This window comes from Marmota marmota, unplaced genomic scaffold, assembly GCF_001458135.2.
Source record: "Marmota marmota marmota unplaced genomic scaffold, marMar, whole genome shotgun sequence".
NCBI lineage: Eukaryota > Metazoa > Chordata > Mammalia > Rodentia > Sciuridae > Marmota > Marmota marmota.
Window position 1 is genome coordinate 8654798 of NW_026000048.1, and position 21194 is coordinate 8675991.

General features: G+C 33.9%; 1 long non-coding RNA gene across 1 annotated transcript in view; it reads right to left on the reverse strand.

Moving 5' to 3' along the window:
* Positions 1-984: 984 nt before the first annotated feature.
* LOC125619586 overlaps positions 985-21194 on the reverse strand; it is a 20990-nt gene continuing 780 nt past the window's right edge. Inside the window, exons 2-3 of the long non-coding RNA XR_007351127.1 lie at positions 4491-4612; positions 985-1208 (exon numbers count right to left, since the gene is read on the reverse strand). This is a non-coding gene — a long non-coding RNA (uncharacterized LOC125619586). The remainder of the gene's footprint in view (positions 1209-4490; positions 4613-21194) is intronic.

Consider the following 21194-nt stretch of genomic DNA (forward strand, 5'->3'; position numbering starts at 1 on the left):
TGACTCATCAAGCTTCAGGGTTCCCTGTGCTCTCACCAGTGGTGTACTCAGCAACACCTCCCCCAGAAGAAGAATGCATGAGACCCACATGGTCACCAAACTGTGCAGTAGGTCTGCTCATCCAGCTGTGTCAATCAACCTATTGGAAATTACTTGGATTTTGAATGTCTAGGTCATACTGAAGCAAGATCCTAATATACAATTTAGTTAAAATTCCCATAATTCTCAACCTTTCTGACAAAGTTGATAATTTTCTTATGTTTTGGCAAAGGAGAAAGGGAGGAAAGGAGATGAATAATCACCTCATAAATCTTTATTTCTTCTTCTAGGAAAAAAAGGTACTCATCTGGGAGCCACCTAAGGTGGTTTTTTTGGCTTTATTATTATGTTTGATGACACTCTAAGGGTTGGAAGGACATTTAATGATGTTCTTCAAACCAGATACAGTGCTCACTCTTTATTATGTATATTCTATCCCTTCTCATAATTTTTATATTGACCATTGATTTATCATTATGAAAAAATGGAGAATTAACATTTTCCAGAGGACAGTGGTTTTATGAATTGATCCACAGAAAGCCTATATGTCCCCTCACTCATCCTTTCTCTTTGTTTCTCCTCCCATCTTCTCTCCCTTCCTCTCCTCTCTCCACATTGCATGCTCAGAGAGAAACTTTATTCTTTTGATGTATGAAAAATTCCTCAGTAAGGTAGGGGGAAAAAAGAAATATTCTAGGCAAAAGAGAGGATTTTAGCTAGGTTGGAGGTGAGAGAAGGAAATTAAAGGACATTATGTTCCCATGAAGTGCACAGAAAAAGATAAAAGGAATGGTGGACAGTGAGGGGGAGAGATAATCCTGGAGATACCTGTGAGCCATGTTCAGGACTTGAATTTACTCTGAAGGCCATAGGGGAGTGATTAGAGCCATTTTTGAATGATTATTTGGATAGCCATGGGAAAAGCAGACTACATGAAATTAAGACTAGAAACAAAGCAAAAATTTGGCAGTTATTAAAATCATTCAGACATACATATTGGGTAGATCCTTGATAGATTCAAGCTCTATTTGGGAGATAGAAATCCTAAGATTCCACAGTGTGGGTGATGTCCAGAAGAAATGGGAATTCTTCTTCCATGGTTCATAACTCTGTCAGCTTTGAAGCAGGCAGCTGGGTGGATGGTTAATAGCATTTCCCAGGTGAGAAATCTGCAAAAGAAACAATGGAAAGGGTTGAGAGAAAGGTGTGAGATTTTCTGGAGGAAAAAGGAGATGAAACTAGAATCAAATCAGTTTTCTACAGGGTCATACTATCCACACTGGAACAGAAAAGTACAGAGCCAGCTGGATATTTTGGTCTAAATATCAGGAAAGAAATAAGGACTATGGATGGGTTTTTGCAATGTTTTTTTATGAAACTTGATATGAATGGAGATGCAAGGTTTATAAATTATCTTCTAGACCTTCAATTACATTTTTCATCTATTTGGTTAGCAACAAATCTCCAAAATATTATTTTAAATATTTAAAATTTAATGTGCTTTAAAAAAAAGAATTCAGAGAGGAATGATTTTTAGTTGAGTATAATATCTAGCCAAGTGTAGTATAGAGGCCAAAACCACACCCCAAGTATAAGCATTTGATTTTTTCCCCCTGAGCAAAATATAATGATCCATTTTCAAATAATGTGTGTGTGAGCGAATGTGTGTGTGTGTGTGTGTATGTATGAGGAGGTATTGGGTTTTATAAGCATATATTAAAGGCTCAAAGGGCTTATAGACATCAAATAGTTCTTCAAAATAACAACGTAGTGATTGAAGTGTAAATGAATCATGAAATATACGGATTAAATATGCCTGGATTTATTACGCATAATTAAAAATTTAAGAATTGCTTTGGGCAAAGTATGACTGAGGTTTTCTACTGAACCCCAAATACCCAGAAACACTGAAACATTAAAATAACAAATCTTTCCAAGTTTGTTAAGTCTGAGATTTCTGTAGATTACGTTATCTATTTTCCTATAGGAACATATTAACCCTTCATTTAAAAGGTCTAAAATACAATTTCTACAAAGAAATAAACTTCTACCTTGAAAATCCAATTCAAAGTGGGTTGGTTTGGATAGAAAATATTAAATTTAAAAATGTGAGAATTTACCATCCATAATTAGGGTTAGGGTTAGGGTTAGGGTTAGGGTTAAGGTTAGGGTTAGGGTTAGGGAGAAGAATTGGATGTGACAAGAATTGGATCTGTTTGATCAATTAACTTGAGGTGATGAACTAAATGTAATCAGCTGAAAAAATGCTAACTAAGCTCAGGATCAAAAAGATATAACTTAGCAGCAAATGTGAAAAACAAAACAAAATTTAGGATTTTGGTTAATTAAGAACCCAATATAAGTCTATCATGTGGTATTATAGCCATAAAAAGTACTTTTGTCTTGAATCAAATAAAGAATTAAAGTGTCTGGGCAGCACTCCATACTGTTCAGATCATGCTCTAACATTGTGTTCATTACATTCTTTATGACTTCATCTGGGAAAATTATACTCAATCACAGTGGACTCCACACACCACCTCATGCAAGAAGAAAAATGAGCAAGTTCAAGAAAATAACAAGCTCTAGAGGGATGTGAGAACTACTGGAAAATAACTAGAGGAGAATATCCTATCTGACTGGGTTTCATTTTCATTCATAACAAAGAAGTTGCCATTCATTAGAATTATCCAGTAAGGATGATATTGTTGTCTCCTGTTCAAGTCAGTCACATTTCACTTGATTATAGGTCTTCAAGTAAATAACTACGATTGTTGTAAATATGTTTCGTTATTACCTACAAATAAAAAGCTCTCTGTATATGGACACACATGAGTCTTCTGCTTACCTAGTTTCTAAGGTAAACTTAGTTTTCCCAGATGACCTTCCCCATTCTTTACCATCCATATTTTATTCACAAGTCATAATACATTTGAGATCCTTGTCTTGGAAATCAGCAAGATATATCCGAATGCATTTAAGGATAATATTTGCAAAGTTCTTTTATATTTGGCCCATGAATCAACCTGCATTCTTATAATAAAAATAAAATAAAAAACCAAACAACAACAAGAAAAACTCTCCCTTACTTCTGCAATCCCCCTGGTAAAAAACAAAGCCTGTGTTTCTTGAATGTTGAGATATACCTTAAATAGCCAATACATTGTCACCCAGTTAGTACCTAGATGTTGGTATTCCTTAGATGATTCTGGAGATATTTTTTCACAGTTCATTATCCAAGGTTGTCATAGCACTTTGAGCTTACAGCATTTGTGAAAGAGAAGGGTGTGTGTGCCTAATAAATTATTGGTGTAGACATTAATCACCATTTATGCCATCCTAAACCTTGAACCATTTGTCATTATGTTGAAAACTCTTTAGCTAATGTATTGCTAATAAGAGTTGCTTTGTCTCAAGCCATGCACTATTTTTTGATAAGAACTCCATCCTTTGGTCAAGTGCTTGGAAGGCACCTATCAGTTAACAAGTAGATTATATGTCAGATGTTTAGGAAAGTGGCCAGAGGGTGATAAAAGAAAATAGATATTTATCAAACACCTATTCTATGCTCTAGATGCTTTTGTTATCATGTGATGCATAATTTTGTGAGAGAAAATTTATGACCCTCATTTTATCAAAACAATTGATCTTGAGAGATATTAAGTAAATTGCACAAGGTCCCAGTGAGAAACCTCATGTGAGTTCCATTTCCCATACTGTAGTGTAATGACTATACGTTCTGATTCTCTATATTTTAACACATTTTAAATTTGTTAATTCCCTTATTTACAATAACTTGATTCAAAATCTACTAAGGAGAGACTGAATAAGGACTTATTTAATTTAAAGTTCTCAGAGAACTTTGTATAATTCTTAGCCTGACTAGATGTCCTAAAATTAAGAATTAGTGAGTGGGGATGCAGTTAATTGGTAGAACACTGGTCTTGCATGCACAAGGCCTGGGTTCAACCCCTAGCATTGCAGAAAAAAAATTAGTGAGTAAGTATATACATGAATTAAAAAGCATTACACACCTATATTTCAGAGCCTCCCAAAGAATGTATAAATTTTGCAGTTGCACAGAAAAGTGTCATACTGTTCCACCCCAACAACTATATAATAACTCTAATGGCAGTTGTTCCATTAGACTGCTATGAACACCACCCCTCCACACATACACACACAAAGAGAATGTGCACATGTATGAGTGTCTATGTGTGTATATCAGAAAAGGTTGGGTATTTCTTTTGTTCTGTGTTCTAATCTAACTCATCAGTACAGGGTTCCAATCACAACTTGTTGCTTTAAATTCTTATTGTTGTTGCTCTTGTTTTGTTTTGGGAATGAAATATTGACTAATTCTAAATTAAATTCAAATGGGTATTTTGACAGAGATTGAATACAGAAAATCTCTTAAGACATCTAAGAAGTCGTTTTATTGGAACTACTACCTGAGGACTGGAGAATGAGTAGAGACCACTGCAGCAGCAACAGTACGTGTGCCTCTGAGGACGTGGTACCCTGCCTCTTCTTTCCCATTCTCTGTCTCTCTTCCATTCTTCTTCCTTCTTGTCTGAGGATGCAAAATTAAAAGAGGTAATTTTAATTTTCTCTTTGAGTGTGTTGTGAAGTACTGCATTATAAACCACCTAAGTATTTCTAAATAACTCAAAGACAGGGTAAACTGCAAATCAAAGAATCATCCTAGGCAGTGGAAAGTGGGGAGGAGAACAGCCTGCAGCAAACCAGAAAGTGAAAAACTGCTCTGGAATCAACTGCTACCCAAATTACAGTGTCTCCCATTCAGTTCCCACAAACATGTTTTCCTTCACAAAATATTTAGCATTTGAAGTAGTTTCTACCTAAACCACGTGACTTGCTTTGCTTTTCAACACAGATTTGTCTATATTTTATTTCCTTAATTTTATATCTAATATGTAAAAAGAAAACTTAGGATCTCTAGGTTTTATATATTGGATATATAAGTTTTTATATAATAGACATGAAGATTTTACATAGTCATTAATCTTGCATATTCTTCATTCCCCATACATCTGTGCTGAAATGAAATACATAATTTTATTGCCAAACAATTTACAAAATCACAAAGACTCCATGTGAAAAATAAGCACAAAGATTCCATGTGAAAATATCCATAATATCATGAAAATTATAAAATGAAGAAAATTATTCTAGTATTTTCATTTTGCTTAAACATCAATGTATACAAAAGTTAATAACAATGATGTGTGAACTTATTTTAAGCAGCAGCTAAATTATAGCTGCATTGTATAGTAGTCTCTACCAGTTGGAATGGTATGTTCCAGTTCCACACAGTTGTTATTTTCATTGAACAAGTACCAAACTCATAAAGTAATTAAAAGTATTGTTTACAGATTATTTTGCTTATCCAGATTTATGAAAGCATAAATTTTTGTTTCATAAAAATATATTTACATTTGGTTGCATACTTAGCTAATTTGATTCATGCTTATGTATGTTCCATATATAAATAATTTTCTTTGCTCTTTAGTTTTATTTTATCTATTCAACATTTACCTACCTAACTGAGTGTTTATCTATAACTCCTTACTCCTAATCTCAATTGTCATATCTTAAGTAAATAACATTAAAGTGTTAGAGCAATAAATTGTTAGAAAAATGAAGATAGAATAATAAAACCACATTTTCCCATAAAGAAAATTATTAAAAGTATTTGTTTTGTGAAGTAGTTAGTATAGGTGAATATCATGATCATTTTCTAAAGTCATGTGTTCAGTAAGATATCACTTTTTCAATAGGAGTCACATGTTTGTACCTATGGAGTTCTATTAAAACTTTTCATCATGAGTTCTTACAAATATCCCACTTGGTGAGGTAACGATATGTGGGAACTTTCCAGAAAATCCCTATAACTGCTAATTATGTTTATACAGCTTCTGAAAATGCACAGAGAATATAATGTTCAAGAGAATGAGAAATGCTTTTGCAGCACAATGCTATTATGCTCTGGGTTTTGCTAAATTAAGCCTATGACTATTACATGTTTCTTTTATATTGAAGTGTTCTATCTTGCAGGATATTGAGAGATAACATGGAACACACAAATGTGCTGCATTACTGCTTTTTAATAGAAAGCAGTCTTTATTACATGACAGATGTGCCAATCTTTGTCATTTCTCAGTTCTAAAATGCTGACTGGTCAAAGTATCATATTTACCTGTAGAATACTTGAACTATCCCATTTCACATATATTCATGTGAGCAAATGCACTGAGCCCAGACCCTTGTTTTTCTAAACTGGTTCAGTGTCTTTCCTCACCACCCAGTAACTAAGGTTGTCTCCTCAGGAGTGCTGCTAGCACACCTGAGCAGAATGATGGCAAGACCTGGGAGGAGGCTCTGGAATTGAACTGTCACTACATTTGGTTTCTTATGTGACACTTATTCTCACAAAATCTTTATGAAACCATCATATGACCCAGTGATCTCAATCCTTGTTATTTATCCAAAAGAATTAGCATACTGAAGTGGGACATCAATGTTTATAGTGGCCTAATTCACAACAGCAAAGCTATGAACCATCTTAGGTGCCCATCAACAGGTGAATGGATAAAGAAAACATGGCAGGTACACACAGTGTAGTTTAACCCAGCAATAACGAAGAAAGAAATTATGGTATTTGCCATAAATGGATGGAACAGGAGAACATCATGCAAGTGAAATAAACCAGACTTGTAAAATCAAGAGTTGAATGTTTTCTCTCATATGTGGAAGCGTCGAGCAAAGTAAAGGGGTGGGGGAAAGTGTGGTCAGTCTCATAAAGACACAGCAAAGAAGAGCGGAGCAGAGAAAGGAGATTGAGAGGGACGGAGAAAGAATGGAAGTGTTATATGCATGTTTAAATTATATCACAGTGGATTCTACCAATTAAAAATAAATAAATGAGTGAAAGGTAGAGCAATAGAGAAGAAGAAGAATAGAGGGATGAATGGAGGGAAAGTTGGACACTGGGAACTGAAACAATATAAAATTAAATTCCACGTACATATGACTTTCTCAAAATGCACCCAACTGTCACATATAGGGATAATGAACTAATAAACTCCACCCCAAAAAATAAAAATAAAACCCCAAATCAACTAAGGGTGAAAAATCATATGGCTCAGAGAAGCAGTGGGTAATTTAAATTTACAAAGGGAAGCAAAGGGCCTTGGAGAGCAGGTAATTTTTTTTTCTGAGAAGCAGATAGTTAAACAGGAAAAAATGAAAGCATTTAGGGTGAAAGATATAAGGTCACTTCTCCCTCAGGCCACTACTGCCAGTGCCTTAGGTCCAAATTTCAGCTTCCTCATCTGTAAAATAGGGATTTGAACATCAGTGATTTCAAGAAGCTCATAGAGATGATGGCACTTATAAACTATAAGGGGCTAGCTGGGTCTGATTCCTCGGCTTCTAATAACCAATTCAAGAGAGTTCGTAAGAAATTGATCCTAAAGATGCGGGTAAAGTGAGCAAATAGGAAAATTCACCAGAGGATCAAAGTGGGGGAAAGAACAAAAAGAAGAAGTTCTAGGAGGTTTCACTTTTTTCATGGTTTTTCTAAAGAATGACTATATTTTGACCTGCTACAGGAAATTCCATGTGATCACTGGCAAATGGACATTTATATCTAGTGGGGCAACCAGCATGCAATATTATCCAGCTCTATGGTGACGGGCAAAGACTCTGCCAACAAGCCCGGATATCACTGGGTGCCAGCTTCTGTGGTATAACATGGAAGCAATCAACACTCCATAGTAGAGTATGTATAAAATTCATTTCATTAGTTTATAATCACCCTTCTAAGAAACATGCAGTGCGCTCTGCATGGAAAATCGGGTTAGATTCCAACACAAGGTCTTACAGAGTCCTACCGGGGTCTAAATTCCCTGAATTATGGTGCTTGGTTTTATCTGTGACATACTTTAATGGGAACACTGAAGGCAATGAAACCAAATCACCTGCTCACTGATATCCAGGGTATGTTCACTTCAACACAGCTCCACTGTGCAAGGTATAGGCAGCAGGATGGTTAGAATGTAAGTATGCTTTGCTAAATTTAACATGCCAAGCAAATTGCTGGGGATCTTGGAGTCAGGTCTACTGTTTAAGCTGGAGATTCTGTTTCTAATACACTTTCAAGTGATGGTGTTGCTGTTGGACCAGGAACACATGGACTTCCTGTGCCTACCATAGCAAAGTGTGAAGGCAGAAAGGAGAACAGAGTATAAGAGTTTGACAGAAAATGATAAACTGGCACAGGATGAAAATGCTGAATGGTTAATGGCAAATAAAGCAAGGCAACAAACCAAAAAGTCACACAAAGGTTGATGGCAACTACACATCTATGCCTGTATTTGGTTTACAATTGATTTCCAGTTTATTGACCCATGGATGTATTTATACAGATACAAAAATTAATAGAAATTAAAATACATTGGTACAAATTGTGATTGTATATTACCTACAGAAATACATACACATGGCAAAGTGTGTATGTGTGTAACATACAATGCCTTAGTAGGAGGTGTGCTACAGGAGAATACATTGAGGTGAATATGCTGGGCAAGTTTTCTAATGCAGTAAGATATTTATAGACACCCTGAAAATTTTATTCAATCTGTACCTCTATGCATGTGAGAATAAACAAACATAATTGGTTAAGATGAAAAATCATTGAAATCAACACTACATTTAACAGATTTGCTTTATAAATTCATGCTCATTACATGTAACTAACAGACACCTTTGATCAAAGGGAGATTAACATAATTAGGTGACCTTCTATTAATACTGTAATAAAGTAATTTTTGCTATCGCTGTGATAATTTCTAGTACAAAATTAATTATTTCAAAAATTTTGATCAAGTGCTATAAAAAATAAGCCATGTTCTTTTTTCTTCTCTTGGACATAATTCAGTTATTGCAGATACCTATAGCAATAAATATTTCTTTTTGTGGACTGGAGGTAAATATAATTGAATAATTTAATACAATATTGATATTTTTGAATTTCTGAAAGAATAAAAACCAAAATGTGACTGTTTATAAAATGGTAGCTGAATTCTTTAAATTCTTTTTGTCATTTTTGCCCTTTAAAAATTCTTTCTTGGAATTTAGTTTTAATTATTCAATTTAATTCAACCCAATCCATTCTAGTGAAATTATTATATATGTTTAGGCATAGTACTTAAGAACTGAGACAAAGCCTGATTGATGTATCAGAAGTATCTGTCTTAGGAACAAAATATTTCAGTAATATGAAACATTAAAAGTAACAAAGTGTGACTGAATTAAGCTATGCACAAATGTGACTTAAAATGAGTCTTCTTTTAATCTTGACCAGTTTTAAACATAAATACTCTTACTCTAAAAACCTTAGTCCATCAGTAGACTGATTATTTTGGGATAATCCTTAATTTGTTGTCAATGTCACAGTTTATTTAATATTGGAAAGTATCTTTTACTTGTGAAAAAAAAGTAAAAATAAAATTCAAACTTAATATTCTTACCTAATACTAAAACTAGTAAAACAGAATAATTTCATTTCACTCTCGTTATTCAGAGAAAGAAATTTCTGAAAACTTAAACCCTGCTAATATTATTCAGAACTGAGAGAACTCTTATTACATAACTAGATTATGTTTAGTGAAATGTTTATCATCAGCACAGCTCACTGGAAGTTCAGTTTCAGAAGGACAAGAACTATGTTTTGTTCCATCTGCTTTTACTCTTATGACACATTTGTTATCAAATAATAAGCACAAAATCATTACTGAATGAATAAAGGAAAGTATCCGTGTGACAGATTCGGTGTGCAGTTGAACACTAGAGAAGGTTTAGGAGGGTATTTTTTTATGCTTCAATGCTAAATGAGAAAACAACAAATATCATCATAAATTAATTAATGGTAAAGGAAAGAATTAGAGGAAAATGTCTCTCAAATTTAATTGTTACGTAGGGGAAAGAAATACCATGTTATTTTTCCCTCCCACTCGATTACATCTTTCCACTTTCCATATTTTCCTCAGTGGCCACCGATTATTCTTACAAAAAAAAAAAAGGTTTTTAAAACATCCTTTCACTTTCCAAAGTAACTAGCAATATGAGTGATTGTGGCTACTGACTGGGAGAAAAATGGCAATTCAGAGATGTGGGAATTTGGGCTCCTTTCTTGTGTTTCATTGGAGAGGAACGATTAAGGCAAGGTTACAATCAAATGGCCTTTTTGCTGGGCTGAGAGGTAGATGACAGCTGTATTTACTGGAAAGAAAGTCGAGTGTACTGGTTTAGAACAACCCAGAAGTACCTTTCTGGATTTGAACTTGCTTCTGCCTCTTGCAGGCTTATGTGAACCTGAGAACCTATAATCTCCACCTGTGTTTCATTTGCATAAAGTAAGTTAAAATCTATTTCAGTTTCTTTATCTGTGAAATTGGGGTGACATTAGTACTCACTTCCTATTGTCCTCACAATAGAACAAAGTTAACACTTGTACAAGCACACTGGATAGTGCCTGGCACATGTGAAAAGCAGTGAGTATGAGCACTTATTATTGACTGTTACTTACCCTGTAGAATGGTAAATAACAGTCAATTTACCATTTACCAGTCGTTGACATAATGAAAAGTCAAACACAGACATATTCACTCTGTCTTTACCTTTTAACTTTACCAAACCCCCTTCCTGTCTAGACCAGCCCTACCCTTTCCCTTGATTTCTCAGTGCTATAATCAGGTTTGTGACACTCAAGATTCCCCGGTATTTGGTTACCAAGTCTATATTGCTCCAGCAATGTATTTTAGGAATATCTAATGCCAGAGATACTCCAAGGCTACCTGTAAGCTCCACATGAAGTCAGCCTTGAAGGTGTTGTAGTGAGACTCTTACATTCTTCTCTGTATATAGATTTTGTTGGATGTGAGATTTCTATGTATTCAATTACTCAGAGAAGCTTCTCAGGTGTTCTCAGCATCCTAGTGAAAAGATGTAAAAAGGATAAGAACATTTCCCCTTATATTTTGAAAAGTACATATCTTCTCTAACCAATAATATTTCTTTGGAAAATAGATGAGGTGGTCCTAGAACCAGAAATATACTGCCAACCATCTTCTATAGGCAGACCAACATCAAATCTGTTACACTATCAGATTCCTTGAGACTGTCCAGCTTGCGACAATTATATGACACAGTTGTTTACTCTTCACAGAAAGAGGGACAGAATATTAGCTCCCCAAGTCTTCATTAAATCTTTAATTATGCAAAGAAAGTGTACTATGCTCTTTAAAGGAACACCCCCCCCCAAATTCTTATCAGTATCAAGTATTCTTAAAGGATTCCTAGTAAATGCAAAGCCAGTACAAACAGAATGACAAGCTTTGATGTATTTTTGACCTCAGGCTTCTCCTTCGTGAAAATTCTTCCTCTTTTCAGCATTAAGGAAATTAGAAGAAGAGATGCCTGTGAAGGCAAAGACACCTCCTGCATAATCCAATTGAATTGTCAATTCTTAGTGATCAAGGAAAACAGTGAATGACAACACCATTTTTCTCTACCATCCAGAGCAGAAAAGGGATCTGTGGTTAGCTTCAGTGAATCTACGGGTAACAGTAATGCTTCAACAGGGAGAAAGGAAACAAGAAGTTAGGTGTCTAAATATGTGATTTCCCTAGGGTGCTTTTTCTAGGATTGAGAAGCAGACTGAAATACTTAGAAATCTGGCTCAGATCAGATGAGTAAAATGTCAATAATAGAAAATAAACTACCAGAGTCACCATAATCTCTTTCTAGAAATTATGTTAACATTACAAAATAAAACTCCGTTTAGGATGAGGGAGGACACAAAGAAAATAAGGTGAGCAGGGTTCAGTGGCACACATTTGTAATCCCAGTGGCTTGGAAGGCTGAGGCAGGAAGATTGCACGTTAAAAGCCAGCCTTAGCAACTATGAGCTCAGCAACTCAATGAGACCCTGTCTCTGAATAAAACACAAAATAGTGCTGGGAATGTGGCTTAGTGTTTGAGTGCCCCTGAGTGCAAATCCTGGTTATCCACCCCACCCCCACCCCCCAAAAAAGAAAAGAAAGTGAGGCCATTCATTGGATTTTGAGAAAACTATCTTGAAACTCAAGATACAGATGGTGAACTACTGGGTAAACCCACCTGTCTTGTGAAACTATTGCTTTTTCCTGTCCTGAAAACAAATCATCTGTGAGACTCCCTGATGTTCAGAAAAGTAGCCTGTGTAGTTTTTTAGTTTATCTTATGTTACATATACCATTGAAAGAATGACGGAGGGAAAGAAAATCTAAGAACGAGCCAATAAGAAAAAAATGTTCAATTTTAGAACTAGTTTCTCTTTGGAGAATTCTTCCATCTTTCTCATTCCACTTCTGTAAGTAGTATCAATATTTTTTAAATCAAGCAAACAGCAATGAAACCTCAGTTGTTCTGTTGAATAATTGATTTTGGAGGATGTTGTTCTTTGAATTTTGGGAAGAAACATTAAGAATATGGTTCCTTAATAATAAGAATTTTGGAAAAAAAACCAGCTCATTTCTTCATTTTAATAAACCGTTTTAGGAATTTTTGTGTGTATGTAATGCTTGTGGAAGCATTCTTTTCATTCTGGGCTTAAAAAGTACTGTTTTTCTTAAGGTCAGTAATTTTATTCTTTTTTTTTTTTAATACAATGATACACAGCTGAACATCTACCAAGCTTTCAATTTTTTTTTTTTTTTTTTTTTTAGTTTTTTTCTATGCTCTGTAAGGGAAGTTAACAAAAAAAAAAGGTTGTGGCATTTTACCACTTAGCCCTCAAAGAGAAAAGTGAAACACACACAGTACTGCTTTATAACAATCTCAGCCATGTTTCCACTTCCTGCTATGAAGCAGTGCTACCAAGTGTATCTTCCTGGTTCTCAGCTTTATTTTGTTTTAAATGATACACAGAGGTTGGACCTTCAATAACTGTTTTTTGTCCTCTCTGAAACCAGTACTGTTTTGATATTGCAGTCTAGTTTGATATCTAGTCTGATTCTGGCTCTGGTTGGATTTTTCCCTTTGAATCAATTCATCCAAAAACTATGCACCAGGCATACTTTTTGAATAGGACAATATCACTCGATCAGTGGAAATTAATAAATACCTATTGATACCTGTAATTCTCAGAATGCCCCTAGTGATAATGATGTTTAGTAAGCCTACTCAATCTATATCCAAAAAGCTAAAAGGGAGAACTTTATATTTATTTACTTTTGATATATAAATAGTCATATTCCTAATAATTAGTATGATATATAGCTTTAAAACAATCAAAATTTTATGATTATATTTTCCCAAAACAAAATCTACGATTTGAATTATTGTAGACAAAAATCAAGCAGAGCAGTATTCCTTTAAGCTCCAATATTTTTGAGTCTTTGAAATTTTGTGGTTTTGCTGAATTTAGAAATGTCTGAATAAATCTGGAAGCATGTTTATTCAATTGCTTCTGAAGTACATATTCAAGGCAATTCATTTCACAGTTTACATGATAATAAGGCAATTTTCACCCATAAGTAGCATAGTATGTTATTGGGCAGGAACGTGGCAAGTCCACATACAGCTATAACTCCAACTACACCAGAAAAATAACCACAGGAGGGGCAGAGCAACGTGCTCTGATATCAGCTGAGTGGGGAGTCCTGAGCCACAGTGAAGGCTTCTTCTTAGTTTAAAGTATATTTATGAATTTTAAGACTGTGTAATTTGCTAATGGCTCTGAAAATATCTTCAAGCTGAATGTATTAAATAAGCTTAAATACACATAATTTATATAGTAAACAAAAGTATCTAACATGCTTTTTGTTAATGACACCTTATTTTACTGCCCCCTGGGTTTGTAAGTAACCAAAAAACTCAAACAAGTAAATATTTTCCTGGGTATGATTTAGTATGAAAAAGAAAAAGTACAACAGAGAAATGAAAACTGAATGTAGATTTTTTTCCTAAAACCTACTTCTGTTTCTATTTGAGAGCTCAGATAGGAGAATTTCAGCCCAAATTCTATATCTTTTATTCATATGCTATTCTATCCTTCTTTCCTGTTTCCTAATTTGATTAAATGGTATTTTTGACCCCTTGAAATTCCATTTGATTTTAACTTATTTGAGAGGTTTTTCTTAACTATATCAGTATTTAGGAAGAAATTTACCTTCAAGAATCAGTAGTGGCCTCTATTACTTAATGTCCTTTTAATAACTACAATTTTATTTCCCTGCACTTATAGATACAATATTTTTTATGACAGAAGTAGATATTGGTAATTTGAGAAGTAGATATCGGTAATTTATTCCCAGTTTCAACTTTACATCTTTGATTAAAAAGAAGCCAGTCGCTTAAAGAGAACTCATCTATTTTGGCTTAAACAATGCCGGGAAAAAATATATTTAAAAGTATCCATCATCCCACATGATCATCTTCTAGTTTTCTAAAATTTCCACCAAGCAGCATAACATGTTGTATTCTTCAAAGATTTGGAAGCAAGACACATTCTAATAATCCTCTAAACAATTAAAAAAAAAGAAAGAAGGAATAAAATGCATGACTACAAGAAATAAGTGGTATGGCTTATGTTTTTCTTCTAAACATCTACAATATATTTTTACTGTAGTCATCTTCATAAATGAGGGTTTCAAAAGTCATCAGATGGTGTTTGGAGTTAATTTGTCTATCTTTAAATGTAGGAATTCCAGGTGGTCTGTATACTTTCTTGAGAACACAGAGATCTGTTGTCGCATGGTTTTATAGTAAATGCTACAGTGACTATTAAACATGCAACATCAGAACTTGAGGAATTCATGTTTGGGAGAAACATGTTTGGAAAGATGTGGATATAATGCATCAGGTAGTTAAGTGCTTTAAGTTGTATTCAAATGTTTGGGGAATTGGTAATGCACAGAGACTATGTCAGAATATTTAATGAAGAAATATGTCTCAAGGTGTCTTGAGAATTTTGCCATTTTTGGCACTAGGATATTTTACAAAATCCTACATAAGGCACATCTTACCAATGGAAAAACAAAAGTCTTACTATGAATGTTGATTTTAACCTACATTGATGGTCCTATATAGATAACTGCCTAAAAACTCAGTGATATACATATTTTAGTATAATTGGGTCTTTGTCTAGATAAACTTCACAAGGGTCATTAAAGTCAAGACTTTCTGAAGTCAGTACTATAAATACCTTAGCAGTCCACCACCACTTAGGCTGTGCCAATAACCTCATTGGGTCATCAGCCTCTGCTTTGCTCTTGCCCAGTGTTCTTGGCTTTAATCATTTCAATGGGGATTTCAAATTTATCAGGTAAACTAGTAATCACACCAGAATAATTCCAAACATTAAAAATGGTATATATTGTCTAGAACATTCTGCAATTTTGACCTGTACCAGAAAATGTACCAGTTTCCTACAATGTGAACACAGGGTGAGCTGGAGAGAAGAAGGTTATGAGAATCTTTCCAGTTCTATATGTTTCAAATGTTTACTTTCTCAGTTTCCATTGTTACAAGCACCAATTTCCACTTCGAATGTTGCAATGAGTGTTGGTTGGTCTTTCCAATTGTCTTTCTCCAGTTACCCTTTCACTTTAAAAGCAGGACTGGGGCTGGGATTGTGGCTCAGTGGTAGAGCGCTCACCTAGCACGTGTAGGACCCAGGTTCGATTCTCAGCACCACATAAAAATAAAGGCATTGTGTTGTGTCCATCTACAAAAAGATTTCTCTCTCTCTTTCTCTTAAAAAAAAAAAAAAAGCAGGCCTTCTGGAGACTTTTCACCCTAGAGTGGTGTTTTTAATCCAGAGGTTAGAAATTGGCTAATTGACTCTTTTCAGGTCCAAGTAAATAGAGAAATCTCATTTAATTATACAAGGAAATATACATGAATTTCCAAGAACAGATAAAACAGATTCAGAAGCTTAACATACCCTTATTAAAAAAAATCACTATCCAACTTTCTAGATTCAGAATTACTAAACCTTTCTCTATCTTCCACTATCTTCCTGTTTTCATCTAAGAGCAATATGAAAATCTGATTCTCCAATGTCACATAAAATAATTTGCATTGAATTATCTTAACAAAAATATTTTATAAATTGTACATGATTGCATATCTGTTGTTATAGTTGTAATATAAATAAAACAAATTTATCATTCACAATTGCATCACCATAATCTCTCTTTAAGCTCAAAACTGTTGTTTTGCTGTTACACGTGGCAACATATATGAGATAAAATTTTTAGGTATTTGCATTTATATGCTCCCTTTTGTCTGACATTGTGGGTTTTTTTAACACTTTTTTTTTTTTTACTCATACTTAACTTTCTAATTCCCTCTTTTTAAGAAAGAAGTTTTATTTTAAAATTCTGGGGATTTAAAAAAATCTATAGGTGTATAATAGAGAAAAGAAGCTTAAACAAAAGCCTTCCCTCCTCTTTGGTGTGACTTGAAATAGCTGAATTTATTTACCTCCAAAGGTCTGTGTAGAATTTAACCTATGCATACTTGAAACATAGACAAGGTTTTCAGAAAACTGCAAGTGACCAAGAGAATAGAGGGATAATGAAAGTCATTTTGAAACCTTATATACGCTGTTTCTTACCACAGACATTTTAATTTATCAGCTGATGATGCAAGCCGTGAAATAGTCATTTTCCTTTCAGATAAAATTCAGCCTTGTAAACATGTGAATCTGTCCTGCATGTCTGTCTTTCTTTGTTATCACAGGAGTTGAACTATCATAGATTTCTTACAATGCTATTTGGATGAATTAAAAATTTAAAAGTACTTAAATGATTTTTCAAAAATGTAGACCAATACAGATTTGATTAGCTGTGCTGGAAGAATAAGATATAATCCTTTAAAATTGAGGAGCTATTTTCATGCCATCCTTGGACCTTATCATTTAATAGATGTACCAGTGTTAAGATGGTAAGGTGAGATAATTTCCCAGTATAAGTAACTATTGTTCAAGAACTTAGTGGGCCTTGTGTGATCATTCTGGAGGTGAATAACCCCTAAACCCAGTTTAGTCTTTTGGTTCTGAAATATGGAATTTTTGCAGCTAATATCCATTTATTTTGTTTAGCCTGACACTATTTAAACTTCAGAAGTATCTTTGAAGAGTTTGTTTTTCTCTTTTTCACCATCAGTTATATATTAATCTCTAACCCTTGAGTTGCTGGTTTGCTGAAAAATAAGTATTCTTTTGCTACTTGAGGTTATAATTTGGGGCTCAAATGCAAGTGAAACTGTTCCTACTCAAAGCCCTAAAGACTGTCTCAACACGTATTTATTTGAGCGGTTTCCTCTCTATCATAACTGTTTTTCCATTCTTTTCTGTTATCAACAACAACAACAAAAAAGGATCTATTTTTGTGATTTGTTCTCATAACATGAAGTGAATTAATTTTGGCCAAGTAGCTAAGTATTTTGAAGAGGAAGATGTAAACGATGTAAAAGTCAACACTATCAAACTAAACCACTCTCTGGGGACATAGTCTCCTTTGGAGACACTCATAGGATTCATTATTTCCTCTGAATTTATATGGGAGATCTGTGGGCAGAAACAAACCAGGAAATGGTTGACTCCAAACTTTGAAAACAAAAGAGGACAAGAGTTGACACTGGACACTATGTCATTCTACTGACCCTAGGGCTCCCCTTTTATCTCCCTAAATGAATCACTCCACTGCAGATTTTAATGAAGAAAAATCATCTTGTGGGCAATGCAATGATCTGGGAAGGATCAAATGAAATTCAAATTTATAAACCATGGTATGGCTTACAGACACATAGGTATTTTTTCTGTTTATTTCATTGATTAAATTAAATATATATGAATATATTTATATATTTATATATACATATATTTACATATATTATATATATTTGTATATATGTATATTAAGGAGATTGGAGAGACATGTTTTTTACAAAACTGTGTTCAATTAAAACCCTAACATGTCTATTTATTAATTTTGTCAGAGGTATTAATCAATTCACTCTAGGTAATAATCATCCGGAATTGTCAAACACTGTCAGAAGTCCCCTAATCATTTAAAAAATAGTTTCACTTCTTTTGAAAGCCCTTATTTTCCTTTCCTGGGTACTGTAATGGAAATCAAACAGAGCTGTTATTTTCTTAGAATAATAAGAATCTTTTAAAACTTGTAGTTGTTTTGTAGCCATTATGATTTATCTGCCTCTGAGAGTTTCAAAAGGCGGTTTTAGAAACTGAGTTTGTCACTCAGAATTGTGGAGACTATTTTAAAAGATTGAGCATATGTCAGACAAAATTATTTATAGGGGATTTCTTTAGATATAAATGTGTCAAATAAAGAAATAAATATTCATAGAGCAATTTAGTCAACCCTGACATCCTTTAACAGTTTGATGGTAAGAACCAGGTAAATCTAGGAAGATGGGACAGAGTTGGAACTAACTTTGTTCAACAAAAGAGAAGAGGAAAACGGAGGTATGGCAGAAAGTGCAGTTATTTTTGCTGCACGATTAGAGTTGAATATAAATATGTGATGTTTAATTTAAATGAATTTAACTGATTCTGGAAAATAGCCTTTGAGTCTACATTTGCTATTTCTATAATATATTAGACATAGTTAAATGGCCTTACATCAGTGTAATTTACTATTAGAAGCTAAGTAAAGACATTTATTTGGGGAAGTCTAGCATTTAAATTGTGCACCACTAAGCAAGTGATTTTAAAAGAAAATAGTTTCCATGCTTATTTTTTTTACCCAAGCAAAGAATATATACCAACACCACATTTTAAAACTATATATAAACTTATTTCTTTCTTTCGCTTTGTCTCTCTCTCTCTCTCTCTCGTCTTCTCTACATTTTTACCTGATGCCAGTGGAAATTTACCTCTGATGCACAAATCTGGATTGATATATATAACAATGGTATAATGATCAAGTGGTTTTTTTGTATAACCAGGAAAAAAATTCCTCATTTTATAACATTGGAGGTTGGATCTATTGAGATGCTTACTACTAGATCATTACTTGTTTATTTTATATTTTTGTCAAATACTTTCTACAAGGTGCCATGTTCAATGCTGTGGACACAACGTAGAGAAAATTGAAATTGTGGGTGAGCCAAATGGTCTAAGATAATTCAGTGACATTTTCATTCATGAGTCTGATTGGCATTTATCTATGATAAAAAAAAAAAAAAGTTGTAAGAATCACAGAGCAGAGCATATCCTTAGAGGTCCCTTACTCCAGACTCCCATTTGACTAGGAAGATGAGGTCCAAAAAGATCATGTGTCTGGGGTTGCATAGTCCTTTGACAGTATGTTGGAATTCAAAGCCTGGTTCTTTCAAGTGTAAATTGTAACACTTTTAAAAGTAAATGTAAGTAGTAAATGAAAAGTAAATGTAAATGTAAATAAAAATGTAAATTATTACAGTTTCAAATGAGACAATGTGAGTGTCTGTTTCTAACTCATTTAAAAAAATAATTGCTTAAATATTCACACTTCAAAAGATATTTTTTAAAATGAAAGTAAGAAGGCATTTCATGGCAATTATTCTCTAATGTAGGGTGTCAAGTGAGTAGTGTCACTGATGGTGGCCTGGAAATTAGCGAGATGGCAGATTTGGCTTTTGTGAGGCATCCAAGGGCCAGGATTTGAGAGAAGTGAAATAGTCATATTGGCCTGCAAATGAAGAGGGTGTGAATTTTTCATCAGAAGAACTGGGATGAATCTCAGATATAGGTTATTTGGAAAACAACTGAAACTCTCTTTTCTCATTTGCACTATGAAGTTTGCAGTTTCATGGTTACTATGAGAATTTTAAGTCCTACAATTTAATATATAATGTATACTGTAGAGTATGATATAAATACAAGAAGGGAAATGATGTTCATGAATGGAGTGAACTGCTTACCCCCAACAAGCCTTTAGATATACCGAATCTGCCCTTTTCTAATTTCCTGCCAATTTAAATACTATAGTACATTTTACATTGATTGAATCTCCATGGAAAACTCATTTTTTTTTTTTTTGGTAGTGCTGGAGATTGAACCCAGAGTCTTGTGCATGCAAGGCAAGCACTCTACCAACTGAGCTATATCCCCAGCCTGGAAAACTCATCTTCTGACACTTCTTTGGGCCCCAGGAAACTTAGATGAACACTGATTTTTTTTTGACAATGGATTAATGATTTATTTTAAAAGATCTATAACTTCTTTCCTAAAAAAAGAATTCACTTTTTTATTAGTTGTTCAAAACATTACAAAGCTTTTGACATATCATATTTTATACATTTGATTCAAGTGGGTTATGAACTCCCATTTTTCCCTTTTATAAAGATTGCAGAATCACATCGGTTACACATCCACTTTTTTTTATTTAAAGTAAGCAATGAGCAGGTACAAGAGAATTTTAATTCCTTTAGAGTATTTCTGGGTTATATATATCTGGATTATGATGAATAATCAAGAAATATTGACTTCTATTCATATTTGTTTCTCCCCATTTTCATAACATCTAAAAAATCTGGTTAACCAATCAGGGAAACCTAGTATATCAGAAAAAAAAGTCAATATATTTTAGATCTTGAGGTATCTCTAGAGTTATTTTCAGGGTAAACTAAAATGCTGGCCAACTACTTAACTATTTGCTATACAATTTTTCATCCCCTCTACAATTGAAAGATTAAATTTTAGTTGCTTTGTAGGAAAGGAACTCCAAAAGGATTGAAATAACTCTGTAACAACTCACATGTAATACCATCTGTGTTTTTCTCCTTTCAAGGAAATTGCCTTACAGTTTCCAATGGATAATTACACAATGTATTGCTCTGGTACAAAAATAGGGATATTGAGGCATCTGAGATTTAAAACTAAATTCAAGTATATTTCCACCCTCAGTTGGCAAGTTAAAGAGATTATTACCATTAATACATTAGTGAAATATTCGGATAACTTGTTTTCTTGCTGTGCTTTTGTTCTTGGAAAACATTGAATTGGCCAAAATGGTTTTTTGATTTTGAAAACAACAACAAACAAAAAAATTTTGAAATTACCCCCCCCCCCCACC